Here is a 15,957-nt window from a genome sequence, read left to right on the forward strand (position 1 = left end):
ACACATAACATGAATTGATAAGGGATGGGAGTATTATGTAGAATGCAAACACATAATCCACACAGTTTGTGATCCCTAATTACAAAATAGTAGATGTTACATTACAGATGTAGAGAATCCTTCTTCATTCTGCTCAGTTTGAGATGAGCTGTTATCTAAGACTGCCATCTAGTGGATATGGGTGTTCACTGCACATGCAATGAGGACACTCAAGACAGGATCAGAGCACATTTTAAAATACTTTATTTATTACAATGTAACAACAGAAATAAACATGTGCACGCTACTAGTGTGTTCTAGTAGCACTATAACATTCAGATATTTGACAGGGAACAATGCTTAACTGAGCACTCTCTATTCAGTAAGCTTCAATGTGCTGGTGCTGGTCCAAAGACTCAAGGCCCTTCCACAGAACTGGGTGGCCGTTGGGCCTACTTCAGGCAACTATTGCGTAGTAGTGGTTAATGCACAGGGCTCTCAAGTCTCACTCTTTGAGAGTGTGACACACTCATCTGAGCGAGTTCACACTCTCACACTCCACACATGGTATTTCACACTCTGAAGTTTTGATAACTTATCCAATCGGCGCACATTAATTCATCCAACCTATCCACAGACGCGTCAGAAATAGGTAACAGCGCTTCTGTGTTCAGACTAGTTACCACGTGTGAGGAAGATGTTTCGTTTCACTTGTAGGATTACCGACACGGTTGGAGATCAGAAGATGAGGCGTGAAGATACTGAGTTCCAAACGATAGTTCAAATGTTTGCGCAATTTTATTTTCCAAAATAAACAGTGCGCGAGGGCAACCAAACAAAAATGACCAAACTGACACAGACTTAATAAACATAACGTTAGCACCTCAGAATTATAAACTGACACGTTAACTGCTCACAGTCTCTGCTACATCCGATAAACAGCAGGACTTGCAAATTACTACACATTTTCAGAGCACAGCGTTTCACCTGTTACAGCTGCTTCTGACGCTCTCTCTCGAGCACAAACCACGACTGGTTTTAAATAGACCTCGCCCCTCACACCAGGGGAAGTATCCCAATCATTGACCTAAATTGGATGATTGGTCCAACCAACCTCCGACACCTTACAAAGGCTACACAGTTAACGCACATATTCACAACTGCCAGGTACCACAAAATAACATGAAACAAAAATAAATTACAACACAAAAGTAACAAAATAACGCTGTTGCCCCCAGTACATGTCCCACATCCCAAATATTACACAGTTAGCTCACATTGTGAAGATTGGATAATGGCAATGCATTTTGAGTCCACATGTTCAAACATTTCCCCTGAACCCCCACAGTCACATTCGATGGTTGTAGCTGTCAAACCGGTGCGCGCTTCCGATTCAACGGTGATGACGAGCGGAGGGAAACAAACGAAGTGTTCAAACGGAATGTAGCGTGAGTGGGTACCTCACTCTGCCACCATGGTCAGAAATAAATGTTCAATTGCAGGATACGACTTGTGTCGTGTATGCGTATGTGTGCGTCTTCAGCTCGCCAAAGAGCCACCGTGCGCTAAGCGCTCACGGAACAAAATGACCAATTGTCCACAGTGCATGTCATGTGTCTTTAAACAGTGAGAAGGGAGAGCACCTTCTCACACCACGCTATTCAGCCAATCAGAAAATAGATTGTTCGGTTGTCGGGCAGATCAGAGCAGTGGATTAGAGTTTCATCCAATAGCGCGCGCTTTAGAGTTCAGAGAGAACTGTAAAATTTACGAATTGCAAGTAGGCGAACTGGAGACGCAGGAGCCAGGACCATCAGGTGATAACTTCATACAGGTGAAAATATGAGACTTGTATTAGTTAGGCTACTGTTGACACTCCTCCACTACTCCTTGACAGGGACGTTAAAAGAGAGCAAAATGGTTAACAACGCTAGCTAGGCTATAAAGCCAGCTGATTGTTTGATGATCATCCCTCCCAAACATGATTGAATGTGGAGACAAGAGGAATGGGAGGTGGTCAAATGCAGAGGCAGTGGTAGAAGAGAGGGCAAGTAGGCTAAAGAAGTCAGGGGGAACCAATTAGTGCTGGAGATATCATGGTATTGAATGAAAAAGGGTGTTATTTGGGTCTGACGCCTAAAAAAGTGATTGGATTTTATTTTAATTTGGGCTGATAATGTCAATGCACAATAAAGAACATATGCCTACAGGTAGCCTATTTTAGGCTATCCCCCCACAATGAACATTGTCTAAAACCATCCCCCTCAATGAAAATGGTCAACAATGACCTCCCTATAAAATATACATCCCTTCTTCACATTGTGTTAAAATTGCACTTTCAACAACAACATTTTCAAAAATTTCTTGGGGGAGAAACCCCCGAACCACCAATAATTAGAATCAATCTCTGACCATCCCCAGCTGCTTATAGGCTATTTTACAACTCGAGCACTGGTTAGGATTAAGCATATTGAATACATAGTGTATTTGGTCTAATCAAACTTTTTAATTAGCTGGGTTGGAGGGAAACCTAGTGTCGATGGGTCGATGGGTGATGATGGGTCGATGTCTGACCCCCCCCCCCTAAATCTCACTCCAAACAATCTTGAAAACTGGACAGCCCTGTGTCATTAAATAAAAAAAAAACCTTCACTTTTAGACTTCCATTGGGTGACCTATTTTGCAGTTTACAGGGTAACATGATACATCAAGTGTGTAAACATATTTCATCAAAAATACACTAATCTTTGACATTTACAATGTATACTAGATATGTGCAGTCACATTTACATCACCTCAAAAACAGAAGATGAAGTAATGACAGGTAAAACGGTAACAATTTGCATTACGAATAGCTAATAAGGTGGTAGTTTCATAGTGATTTTGGTGTAATTTCAGTGTAATGTCATGGTAATAACCGTTTATTACTAGTAAACAGCAAAATAACGATGCAGTTTCCAGTGGAATTACCGTATGCTGTAGTTTCTAATTAAGAGCAATGGAACCAGCTTTCTACTGAAAAGGTAAAATCTTGGTAAGTACATGGAAGGACACTGCCATTGTAGTAGTTAGATTCTGAAAGAAACATGTATGCACACTTAAATCCTTTTTTCCCTTTATAATGGCCAAGCTTTCGATCTATGACCTTCCTAGACCGAAAGCTTGACCATTATGAAGGAAAAAGGATTTGTGCAGACATTCTTTCATAGTTTTTTCACTTTTGTTTGGCACCTTTTAATCGTAAGTGCGACGTAATTCATTTAAATGCAGAGTAGTTAGATGGTAAAATGACACTATATGTGCCAGTAACTAAACTGTTAAAAGTAATTTCATAGAAAAAAAACTATATAGATAACTAGGCCTACTTATGTTTCAAAGAAAAAAAATTGGGCTACATTTGGATAACAGATGAAGAGTTCAGATGCAAAACCCCCTAACTCCATTTCTGAAGATCGGCACTTCTATATTTTTAGAGAACCCCGTTGTTGGTTTGGTTTACAATCATGTACTTGATAATACATATAAATAGTTATATTACATAAATAAAATAAAGAAATATGCAATTTTGATAGCTTTGTATTAAATAAAAATGAATTAAGATTATTTTCTGAAATGGCACTTAGGGGGTTTTGCATCTGAACTCTTCAGATGCACATTTTAAGTGTAATAAATACATGCATAATTTAAATACATTTGTATGTATATATATATATATATATATATAAAACATTTAAATTTGAACAAATTAAATTACACTTTTAATTTATATCTGTATAAAAAAATGTTGTCTTTTTTTTTTTTTTTTCAAAGGCCTATTTATAACTTCTGAGTGGGGTAGACTCCAGACTTGAACCAGCATCCCCATTACGTTCACACACATCGCTGCTAGTTACTAGCTTCTCGCTTGCTCACCACTCTCTTATGGAGCGTTCGCTAAAACGTTCCTGCGGCTTTAACTGCCAATGCATACGTGAGAGGTACCGAACTCTGCATTACAATTGGTTACTCGCCTACTCATTAAAAGTTAAAATATTTTCAACTCGGGATCCGCCCACATCGCATCGCTTGTACAGTAGCCCTACTCGCCTACTCGCTTCCTCGTCTCGCTGGAACACAGACATTCTATTTACTTAATTCGCTGAGCGAGTGACTAGCAGCGACGTATGCATCCTATCACCTCCTGCCACTGTAAACATTTGCCACATAGCAGCACACGGTGTACAAATAAATTCCCTCCATGTTACAAAGTGCTTTGAGAGCAGTGTTGGTCAGTCACATGGACTATTCTCTGTTTTCTTCAACCCCATCCCTCCCCTCTTCCTCCTGAAGAGGAATTTGCTCTGGAATCTGGAATGGAAGGAAAAACAGAACAATATTACACTTTGAATAATGCATTATTTAGTAAACAGTACATTCAAGTTTTTCTTCTGATAATTACGAAATTCAGCCCAGAATTGAAAATCGTTTTGTAACCCCATAATGCACCTCTCTGCTCGTGGAATGTATTAAGTCACTGAAAACACCAGCATAGTACTACATTACTATGGCATTGCAGCCCTTACGTTACGTAGAAATACATTGTGACCTTGTCATTGCCCTTGTCGAAACAGGTTAAACTCCACTGCTTCACACACATTATGGCAAAATTTGCCACAAAATTGGTTAAACTATTTGCCACTATATTGAAAAAGGGGTACTAAACTGACCTGTTCCTCCCCATTGCCATTGACTTGGTTTGGATCAGGTGAACTCCAGCAGTTTCTCGTCTTTTCCAAGAGCCACTGACGTTTGATGAAGAGCACCAATGCTAAAATGAATAGGCCTACTAGGAACAGACCGGTGGTAATGCCAACTCCTTTCCAGTAGTCAGTATCACAGGATGGTGGATGAGCTGGGGATGAGGATAAGAAAGATCATGATTGGTTGCTTGTCATGACCCATATGGAAAACGAAATACTTTATACTTATACAAGAATGAATGTGAAAGTCTTGCAGAAAACATTTACTGGCAGAAATGTATAAGGCTAGCAGCTGTACAGATCTCATACGATCTTATTTGTACAGCTGCTAGCCTGCTTAGCTTCTACATGCGTTTCTATGTTCTTATTACTTTGTAAAATATAATGAATATTCTGTATTCCTGTTTTTCCATAGGGGGGGGTTTACAATGTAGAAGTGAGTGTGTGTGTGTATGTCCGTATTTTTCTGAGTGAGTCAATCAGATATATTGAAAACAAAAAAAACGTAAAGGTTGTTAACAAGTATAAAGGGCCAGCAGGGGGACGGAGGATGCTGTAGCGTCTCTCCTCCACCCCCTCCTACAACACCTGGAAAACCTGGACAACTTCCCAGTCATCCTCTTAGTCGACTTCAGTTCAGCCTTCAACACCATCCAACGCCACCAGATGATCAAGAAACTCTACCACCTCAACATTCCCCCACCCCTCATCCGCTGGATCCACAACTTCCTCACCAACTGACCACAGTCACTTCATCCACCACCATCACCAACACGGGAGCTCCACAGGGCTGCTGTCTCAGTCCCTTTCTTTACACCCTATACATCAACGACTGCACCAGCCCTTGCCCCATCACCACATATTTTAAGTACTGCGACGACACTGCCATCCTAGGTCTGCTCAACAATGACGACTCAATCATAGCCTCCCAACAATCCATAACCCATTTTACTAAGTGGTGCACAGACAGCTTTTTGGAACTTAATGTAACAAAAACAAAAGAAATGGCCTGCAACCCCCACCTCCATCCACAACCAGAGAGTTGAACAGGTCAGACATTTCAAATACCTTGGACTCACCATAGACAATAAACTCATCTTTGATTAACATGTCAACAACATCCACAAAAGATCTCAACAGAGACTTAATGTGATCCGTAAACTCTCCACCCTCTCTGTTGCTCCTCATCTCCTTTCCCACCTGTACTCCAGCATCATCCAATGCAGCCAATCCTAGTGTACTGCTCACAAGTGGTGTGCATTGGCACTGCCCCACGATTCGATTCAATTACAATTCTGGAGGTAGCGATTCGATTTGATCTGATTCAATTCTACAATGCATTGCAATGCATTACATTTCTACTGAAAGCAAAGCAAATGTTTCATCTGTCACGATGAGGCACTACAAGTAGTCAGATATTGAGCAAGAATATACTGGCTGTTTTCTGTATCAGTCTTGCAGTTTTCAATGCTTTGAAGTTCTTTTATTTCATTTAACATTCATTTGCTCCCGAAAATATCAACGGAAGTAATTGAAACTTTAAAAAATTGCCGCATCGATTCTGGAACTTGCCGCATTGAATTGGATCGCCCATGCCCCGCATTGCATTGCATCGCCGAATCGATTATTGTTGACACCACTACTGCTCACCCTGTTCTTACAGCATGCTCTACACCAGCTGCAAGAACAAACTCACTAAAATCACACACACTGCATCTAGAATCACTCGCCACCCTACACACAATCTAACTGACCTCAACCTCAAAGCTGTCACATGTCTAGCACAGTCAATAGTCAGAGACCACACTCACCCTCTCCATCATCATTTCACACTTCTCCCATCCGATGGGCAGTACAGGACACTCAGATGGCGACGAGCACGTTTCAACAAAAGCTTTGTCCCATCTGCCATCACAGCACTAAACAACCTTCCACAATAACCCGACATGGTCCCCCCCCGGCTGTGTATGTATGCATATACTGTAGTATGTGTAGTATGGCTGCATGGTATGTTGTGTGAGTGGGTGCTTATGTTATGCCTGTGTTATGTGTAGGAGTGCATGTATGAGTGGTTGTGTGTGTATGTTGAGAGTAGGCTTATGTGTTTATGACAGTATTTGTGTATGAATGTATATTGCACTTGATGTCCTTGTGTTTGTCCTTGTGTACTCTATTGTATGTGTTTTTTGTTTTTCATGTTGGCTGTTAACTTGCTTGATGGTGGTGGAAACAAATTTCCCCTTGGGGACAATAATGGCAATCTAATCTAATCTAAAAAGTATGAAACTCACCGTTGCAAGTCTTTGTAGGGTTGTTTATGTCTTGAGTAACTGAAATAAAAACAAAATAGAAGAAATTCCCCCTCTTATTCAACAAAAGAGTAGTGAACTAGCCAAATACCTACCTTTCAACANCATATCACTGATTCTTGAAAGTTTGGCAAAAACATGTCCCTGCAGTAAAATATTAATTCTGTTGAAAATCAACTAAATTTTCACAAACAAAATGAACCCAGGTAATGGCCAAGGGGTCTGTCACACGAATACAGTTGTTTGAAATATTTAAAGTGCCCATGGCGTAAAATTTTGACCTTAAGATGTTTTGGGGCCTTAAAATGAGTTACTCTGACCTCCTGAAGCCATCCCAGTGGTTTGCAATGTGTTACTGTGTACACCGAGCTGTGCTGGAGGTTCCTCCCAGTTTGTAAACAAACTCTGACACAGCATCCAATTGACGCAAAGCTCGTGTGTGCCCGAGATGACGTCATGCCCTTGTTCGCTCTCAACTCGTCCACGCCCTCTCTCCACCCACTAGCACGCCCATTCATTTGAAAACTCTATAAATACCAGCAGAACACCACATACGTGCCTGTTCAATGTCTGAGGGAACATTTTCCGGATTAATGCTTTCACAATCTGGGACAATACAGAGCAAGTTATTGCCAACACCTGACGCTGAAGTCTGGATCAATACCACCAAGCCTCCTGAACAAGTAAGTCATGAAAAGCTTCCAGTCTGTATAACAGTGTCATGGCTAACTAGCCTGCAGTATTAGCTGTGGGGGGAAACCCCCATACATTAGCCATGAAAGCTACACTGCTACAAAATCAATAGCCATACTCTGTCTTGTTTTTCTTGGGAAATCGACTGTAAAATATGACCATGGTCTTTTGAACTTACATGTACATCAAGCATGAGCACAATTAACTAAATAGTTTCGATGGAAATGAAACCTTGACGACCGGGCTAGCGGCTATGTTAGCCCACCTGCCCTGTCAAATAACACGGGCATCCAGCTAGCTAGCTAACAAGGAATGTGATGTTGACAATTATTCTATTAAACACCGATTCAACAAGACCAACATTTCTCAACATTTCGTTGGTTGACCAAGGAGGGTCCTGTGGTTGAAAACAAGGCATTTTAAAATGTTGCTGGTGAAAACACGATTTATTTAGGAAACCCTTTTTGTTGGCTGTGGTGCATGGTGCTGTACATATTCATTCCTATGGAGACTTGTGTTCGTAGTTTTTCACCTAGGGATGTTATAACTTGAGCTAACAGGTGTTAGAACTAACCGTATGTTCGGAAAGATCAGTTGTGACTAGCGATACACACCGAACTCATGAATTGGCATTTGACCAGGCAAGCCTTTGACTAGATGTGGTCACCTAACTATACCGAGTGTAGAGCTACTGGCCACTGCATTGAAACGTAGCTGGCTGCAGTAATTACTCAGCGAGATGTGCGTGAATGCACGAGCTCAGCTGACACATACAACACAGACATCAAGCAGTTGTTACAGGCTGCTATTTAGTGGTTGTGACGGCATTTGATTGCGTTTTTGTTTTCATCATATAACACATTTGGCATAACCTCTGGTGGGTACACAGAATACAGCAGTCGGATCACTTGTCCATCTTGCATTGCTCCAGGGCAGGCAGCTGTGGAGTTACGAGTTGCTATGCAACCTGCTCCCACTGTCTGTCACATTTTCATTCATATCCGTGAATAGCTTGGAAAGCCAGATGCAGTCGAATATTAGGTTTATGTTTCCTTGACATTTCTGTCTCTGTTCTGACTCAGACCATTTTCTTGTATAGAATTCGAGAGGCTTATTGTAGATCATTGAAAGATATATTCTGTATTTCTTCCTAATGTCCGCAATTCTCATCTACAGAAGTTCCCGAAGAAAGCAACATGATGAAGCAAAACTCCACCCTCACCACTACGTTGGAGTCTTCCCATTCAGTCATCATCCAATTTGCTCCAAACACAAGCAGGTACCAGTAATTTGAGTGCTTCTGTGTCTTCACCTTTTTTCCGTGGTGCTCATCAGTGTAGGGGCTCTCAAACTTGGTCCAGGTAGACAGATGCAGAGGCACTAAAGGTTGCAATTTATACGCCCTGAAGAAGGCCATAAGGGCCGAAAAGCGTAAGCATTGTAGCCAAATAAAAAAGTTAAAAAAAATGCATCTGTCTAACTGGAACAAGTTGCTCCAAAGAATGTTGTCTTTCCTTATATGCTGTGCAGGTGAGAAGATGGATCTTGTTCTAGCGCCTGATTTTTTTTGTTTTTGTTTTTCTTTTTAAAAGCAGGATTACACTAAAGTGCAAAACATGTAGGCCTACCTTGTTTCCTTTCCACTATCCAAACTCTCATCCTCCTTTGTGCTTGTGGCCTTGTGATGACCTTGCAAAATATGATGTGGTATGCTGATAGATGGGCAATTCAACAACTCGTAGAAGATAAATTCAAATGTCTTTTTTTTATTAGTTGTTGTGCATAGCAGGGAAACTTATTTTCTCCATGGATGCTAGGTTGTTGGGCCACAAGCGCAAGTAGAAGACATGAGCTGGGATAATGCACTATGCCCCCTGAAAACACTCTTCTGTTGAGATGTCTATATTTGATTTACAAGGCAATGCAACACACACACACACACACACACACGGTTTCAGGTGATACTTGACTTGATGTAAGTAATTATAACTACACAATACAATTCATGGCATTAGTATAAAATGGCTCTTGCAGTGTTTTAGGAAGGAACCCTTCATATCCTTTCCAATGACAATAACAAGGTTTGTCTTTGAAACTGGCTAACCCTCACCCTCTTGACCAAATGAAAAATAAGAGGGACACTCTGTTCACACATTGTCTTTTGTACCTGCAGACACTTCTTACAGATGGCTGTCCTCTAGAATGAAAATGCACACCAACCACCGGCAAACATCAAAAGCTAATCCAACCTTTGGTAAGATTTGAAAAGAATTCAGTTCAACTAATTCTGACATAACATTTTAATAGTGTTACTTCAATAATTCAAAAATGACATAGCATTCTAAACAATATTTTTCTTTTCCTGTGTGCTTTGTGTGGAAAGGTCTTCGGAAACCCCGTGACTAATGCAATGTTGGTGCCCTAGAAGACAAGTCAGCGCAGTTCAGACGAGCCAGCCAGAGGAGGTCACCGCCAGCCTTGTATCGAGGTCCCAACGTCCTTCATCGGGGAACTCGGCATGGATATGCAAGACAACACTCGAATCACTGTTGGACAAATGCCTGAAACGGCTGGAAAAATAGAAAAGATGGTTACAGAGACTGTTATTGCTGTTCTTCTTTCAATACAATATTTGCCTTCCATAAAATATTCCCATGTTCCAATTTAATATTCTTGATGCTGTTGTAAATAAATGTGTACACTGTCTTCACACTGTCTGCATAATTGAATTAGCCGCTTATAGTGATCTTGAACTCTGTACAAAAAGTTCCAGCATGCGTTGTGGCTCTCCTGCCTTCTCTCCAAGTTTTAGTGATCAGATAAAGATAAGACATGGCAAGTTTGCTCTTATATGCACAGATGGCGTCAAATGAAAGTAATGCTACCTGAGGTAGGCAGCATAATGTTATCTCTTTCTGTGGGCATTGTCTCAGTTTCCACACTAGCAGCTAACCTTATTACAAAAAAGGCAGTTTTCTGATACTGTTAGCCAGGTTACTCTCAGGTAAACATGAGATGATGCTATTTTCGCAATGGAAACTTAACTGGCAACTATGGATAAATGTGATGTCAACAGAGCATGGAATATTTCACCATTGTATACAACCAGTGGTGTAGTCTACTTTTTTATGGTGGGTATACTGTATATTTGAGCATTTTTTGAAGTGGGTATACTGTATATATTTGTGCTATTCAAACAATGGATCAATCAATTTTAAGTGGGTATACTGAAATCCCTGAAATTTAGAAGTGGGTATACCCGCGCTCTACATAGACAAGACTACACCACTGTATACAACAGTCTCCCAACCAGGGGTACGTTGTGTACCAGTAGGGGTACGTGGAAAATGTGATGCTAACAAATATATGGAGTGTACTCATATTGGTATAGAGGATCATACAGAGCATGAAGGAGGGGGTACTCATGATGTGACAAAATTAATTAGGGGGTACACAGGGCAAAGAAGGTTGGGAATCACTGGAATACAAGGCATAATAGATGCATTTAATGCCATTTATTGGACAAAGGAAAGCTGGCTATTCTCCAGCACAGGCAGTGCACAGGGGAGCTGTTCAAATGCAGATTAGTTGTATGTAGACACATTTTATGATGAGCCGGTGAGGAAGTGCGTACATCATAACTAGTATAGAGTAGCCTTTTGTCATGTCATCACCGCCCTCCTCAAACAGACTTGTGATGCATGATAAGCATTGCAGTGGTGAAACAGAACAATGCTGTAAACAAAGGTGTAAAAGTCTACTATAACCTGACAACTAACTTACCCCCTCGTTCATTTATAACATTTTTACCACGTTTGTGTTGCATGGCATAACATTACAAAGGGGAAGGACTTGCAATTGCATGCTAACCACACGGAGAAAGTTGCTGGGTTTAGAGACAGTTGCGATGCCAGTAACGTGCATCACACACATCAAATGGGGTTGTTTGCTCATATGTAAAAAAAGAATATTGTAATTTATGACGGTGCTTGCCAGGTCCTTGCATGGTGAATGATTGCTGCTGTAATTACAAAGTTACTGGCAAGTAACAGTGCTTCATAACTGCCCATTCAACGAAAATTGCAGACATAACATTTCAAACTCACCCTTCTGAGGCGTCCTGCACTGAAGCCCATGAGCAGGTAGGCAATAGATTGTGTCATCTTTCGGTCAAAACAAGCGAGAGTAAGTTCCATCAGGTGCTGGACGTCCCATTGCTAACTAGGGCAAATTGCTAACTCTAGGTAACAGCTAGCCTGCCGTACCACCACCACAACACAGCGTTAGCCCGCGGCTCCGCCCCTGCTCATCAACGACACTCCCCCTCCTGCCCCCCTCCTCCTCCTGTTGCATATAATTAACAGATCGACGCACAGGGAGAGGAGACTTTTCAACAAAGAGGCCTAAATGGCGCGTTTCAGCTTTATTTTGAGAAAGATTGCGGATATAGCATCCTGACACCCCCGCAAACACATACAAAGCCCCAAAAGACCATGGAAATTTCATGCCATGGGAACTTTAAGTATCATTTTATTACTTTTCATGGCTATAAACCTGTCCACACCCTGTAAAAACGCCTGTCCCAAGGACTGGCATCATCATTTCAATTGACTTAAAATACAAAAATCACTAACAGAATTGAACAATATCACCATGATGTGGAAGACCATATTAAAGTGATTCTACAGATGTGCACATAGTGGATGTAAAACAATATTTACTATTATTTACTAATTGCTCAAAATGTGTCCAGCATATTGGTCACCACCGTCAGATTTTTTCTAAAAGACAATAAAATCAGGTATGCACAAGGTAATTTTCATTACTGAGGACCCCTTTTCAAACCTTTAGCTCTACTGCATACTTCACCATCACTGAAGCTCCTGTAAGTTTACTATTTTGTCCTCAATTTGTTAATTTGTTTGGACACTGGTACTGTCCCAACCATAAACTGTCAACACCGTCGGGGGTTTTAATAGTATTGTATTACATTAATGTTAATAAATATAATTTTTTTCAGAAAAGGTATGAAGCACCCAAGAAACAGAGCAAAAATGAAATGGCTAATGTGAACAAACAATGCATAATATTTAAAAGAGTGTTTTTTTGTCTCACACCGTCAGATGTCACCACCGTCAGATTTTGTTCTGCTCATCATGTTGTTCCATATTTTACTAAATTGTGCTGGTTAATGAAACATTACTAGGCATGTTAGTAATAATTGTGATCCAAAATTATACTCTAGCCACCACTGAGGTGCATTTGGAGGTTTTTTTGTCAGAAAACCTGACGGTGGTGACATCTGATGGAGTTCACCAAAAAACACATGTTTTACGTGTTTTTGACATGTTTTAAGAATATGCATACAATAAGTATCTACAGTTATGTTGAATTGTTAAAGTAATTCACTTTAATACAGTAAACATGTGTTTTTACTTCTAATTCTGTCTGCCGCTGTTGACAAAACAAGAAAGAGCCCATTTTATGAAAAATGTTAAACATGGGGACCTTGGCCAATGCATTCCCTGCACAGCTAAGACCTACATCTAAGATAATACACCTCTTTATTTTGGATTTGAACAACTTAACACATTGAGTACCGACGACGCAATAATGCGTTTTTCACGCCCATGCGTTGTATACCAAAACGCAAAAATGCGTTTTTGCATTTAAATATCATATTTTGAATCTACACCCTTCAATGGACAATATATGTGATTTTGGTAGCTCTGTGATGGACATAAATGACAACATTTGCAGTCCAAAGTTGTTTGGTTGTTATGATGTTTGAGTGTTATGATTTGGATATTTTAATTTAACTTACCAAGATGTCTGGATGCCAACCCATGTCGCCTATCGCGCTGCCTGCATTGATTTCCCTAGTACGGTCACTGTAGCATGTGTTGTCTCTGACTTCACGCAATAGGTAAACACCATTGTATAGTGCCTGGAGTATCTTGAACTTTCTGGACTTGCTAGACCTTTACCAGATCCTTGGATCCAAATGGCACCCGATATGTGATTGCAGTAATGCGCTCCGATTTGGACGTTTGATCGCCAAAAAGATAAGTTTCTGTGTCTTCCTGTATGTGAGAAGCCAGAAGCTAGCATGGCTACATATCATGATTCCCTGATTGTCGCTCCCAACGCAGGACGCTCCCCTGTCGGCTCGCTCCCACTAGCCAGACTATCGATCAGGGTGGGACTACACGTCCGGGAGTGATAGAAACACCTGGGACTACACGTCCGGGAGCGATCTCAGTTGGGAGTGTCCATCTGCCACCGCATATGATTCGGATCGGATGGGCTAGGCTACATCTAAGCATCATATCATTTGGATTTGTTGTCAATGTTGGGCTATTATTTCGGGAGTCATCGGGAGCTATTTTAGCAAATGTCTCACCCTCTGCATGTGTGCAAAGAGTTTGTGTTCAGTCCACGTGAAAAACGGGGATTTCAAAGGGCATTGATTGCTGGTGTCGTAGTGTGACAGAGCAGGAGGTGTGCTGCCGTATTCGTGAATCGTGCTATGTTGTTGTTTCCCTAGTAGCCCACGATCGGTAGCGTGTATTGTGTCTGACTTCACGCAATAGGTAAACACAGAGACCATTGTATATCGTGCCAGGAGTATCTTGAACTTTCTGGGCTTGCTACCTAGACCTTTACCAGCTCCTTGGATCAAAATGGCACCCGAATTGTAATTGGAGTAATGCGCTCCGATTTAGAAGTTTGATCGCCAACCAGATAAGTTTATTTGATTATTCACCCCTATGTTGAACTGTCTTCCTGTATGTGAAAAGCCAGAAGCTAGCATAGATGGCTACATATGGATCGGATGGGCTACATCTAAGCATCATATCATTGGGATTTGTTGTCAATGTTGGGCTATTATTTCGGGAGTCATCGGGAACTATTTTAGCAAATGTCCGACCTTCTGCATGTGTGCAAAGAGCTTGTGTTCAGTCTGTGTGAAAAACGTGGATTTCGAAGGGCATTGATTGCCGGTGTCGTAGTGGTTTAGAGCAGGAGGCGTGTCTTGACGTGCAGGAAGATGTGTGTCAGAGCTAACCTTGCACCAAATTGTGATTAAAACCAACTCATCCCCTTTCAAACTCGTCACATTCTGAAGAAGCGCACCCTTCACAAAAACCTCAATATCTCCGATTGTAGCTGAATTCCATGGATACCCACTTCGGTTTAGCGTGGGTTTACTCGGCAATAAAAGCTCGTAGAGACACACAGTTTTCACCTACTAAGAGGGCAGCGTCTCCACTTTCAAACGAGTCATAACATATTTCAGTGGCCCTATCACATAATAAGCTGTGAGTCTACAAAAAAACGTAAAAAAGGGCTTAGAACGCTGGTATTCTACGACATAATTCCGTGAGCACCGCCGGTATTCAATGTGTTAAAAGCTGTTTTTACCACATTTTCAACAACCAGTGGCTTACTTCCTAGATAATCTAACTAATGAAGTAAAAACACATGCTCATACTGTGCACACACAAAAATAAAGTGTTTATGCAAGATGCCATTGACTTGAGAGGGCTATTTATTTCGCTAAATGCAGGTACTAATTAGGCCACTTTCACCACTCTCAGATTACTGTCACCACCGTCAGTTCTTAAGTCACCACCGTAAGAAGGAGTTTTGGACATTTTAAAGGAATGTGCTTACAACATTTTCCTTAGGAGTTGTTGAAATATCAAAGTAATAGCCAATTTAAGCCTACACGAATATTTGGGAAATTACAAAAAATTGTTTGTTGTATTTAGGCGTTAAGTAAGCATCGTATGACGGTACATATTTTAAAATTAGAACACATGAAACAGTATTAAAATAGAACAAAAGTGAATTTTCAACATTTAAAGGCATATTAGTGAACCAAAAAATACACATAATCACTTAAAAACTCCAGATACATATGCAACCAAATCAATACAATTTTAATAACTTTTAATTGTGTCTGACGGTGTTGACAAAAAACAAGGTATGATCGGAGAAAAGCCTGATTTCTGAAAAAAATACATAATGGGGAGATTGGCCTTGTGCATTTCTGAAAAGTCAAGACCTTAGTCTACGAGGATATACCATATCATTTTGTAATTCACTTTGCTTTTTTCTGTCAAAATTACAACCTGTTTTAGCCACTTTCTCAAGAATCAGTGATATTCATGTTTTTCTTAGGAAATTCAACACACTGTAGAATGTACTATTACACTGGAAAAAATACAATC

The 15,957-nt window shown here is 40.7% G+C and overlaps 2 long non-coding RNA genes across 3 annotated transcripts; one reads left to right on the plus strand and one right to left on the minus strand.

Moving 5' to 3' along the window:
* The first annotated feature begins 7,660 nt into the window (after nt 1-7,660).
* Nucleotides 7,661-10,383, plus strand: LOC134467531 (uncharacterized). 2 transcript variants are annotated; one of them, XR_010038612.1, is made up of 4 exons: nt 7,661-7,710; nt 8,897-8,999; nt 9,894-9,974; nt 10,104-10,383. It is a non-coding gene; the product is annotated as an uncharacterized LOC134467531 (long non-coding RNA). The 2 variants fall into 2 exon arrangements; XR_010038611.1 differs by lacking the exon at nt 7,661-7,710 and having other exon boundaries at nt 8,653-8,999.
* Nucleotides 10,006-12,202, minus strand: LOC134466897 (uncharacterized). The gene is made up of 2 exons (XR_010038440.1): nt 11,827-12,202; nt 10,006-10,290 (listed from the first exon to the last, which is right to left on the minus strand). It is a non-coding gene; the product is annotated as an uncharacterized LOC134466897 (long non-coding RNA).
* Between the last annotated feature and the right edge of the window lie 3,755 nt (nt 12,203-15,957).

Source organism: Engraulis encrasicolus, chromosome 17 (assembly GCF_034702125.1).
Source record: "Engraulis encrasicolus isolate BLACKSEA-1 chromosome 17, IST_EnEncr_1.0, whole genome shotgun sequence".
NCBI classification, from domain to species: domain Eukaryota; kingdom Metazoa; phylum Chordata; class Actinopteri; order Clupeiformes; family Engraulidae; genus Engraulis; species Engraulis encrasicolus.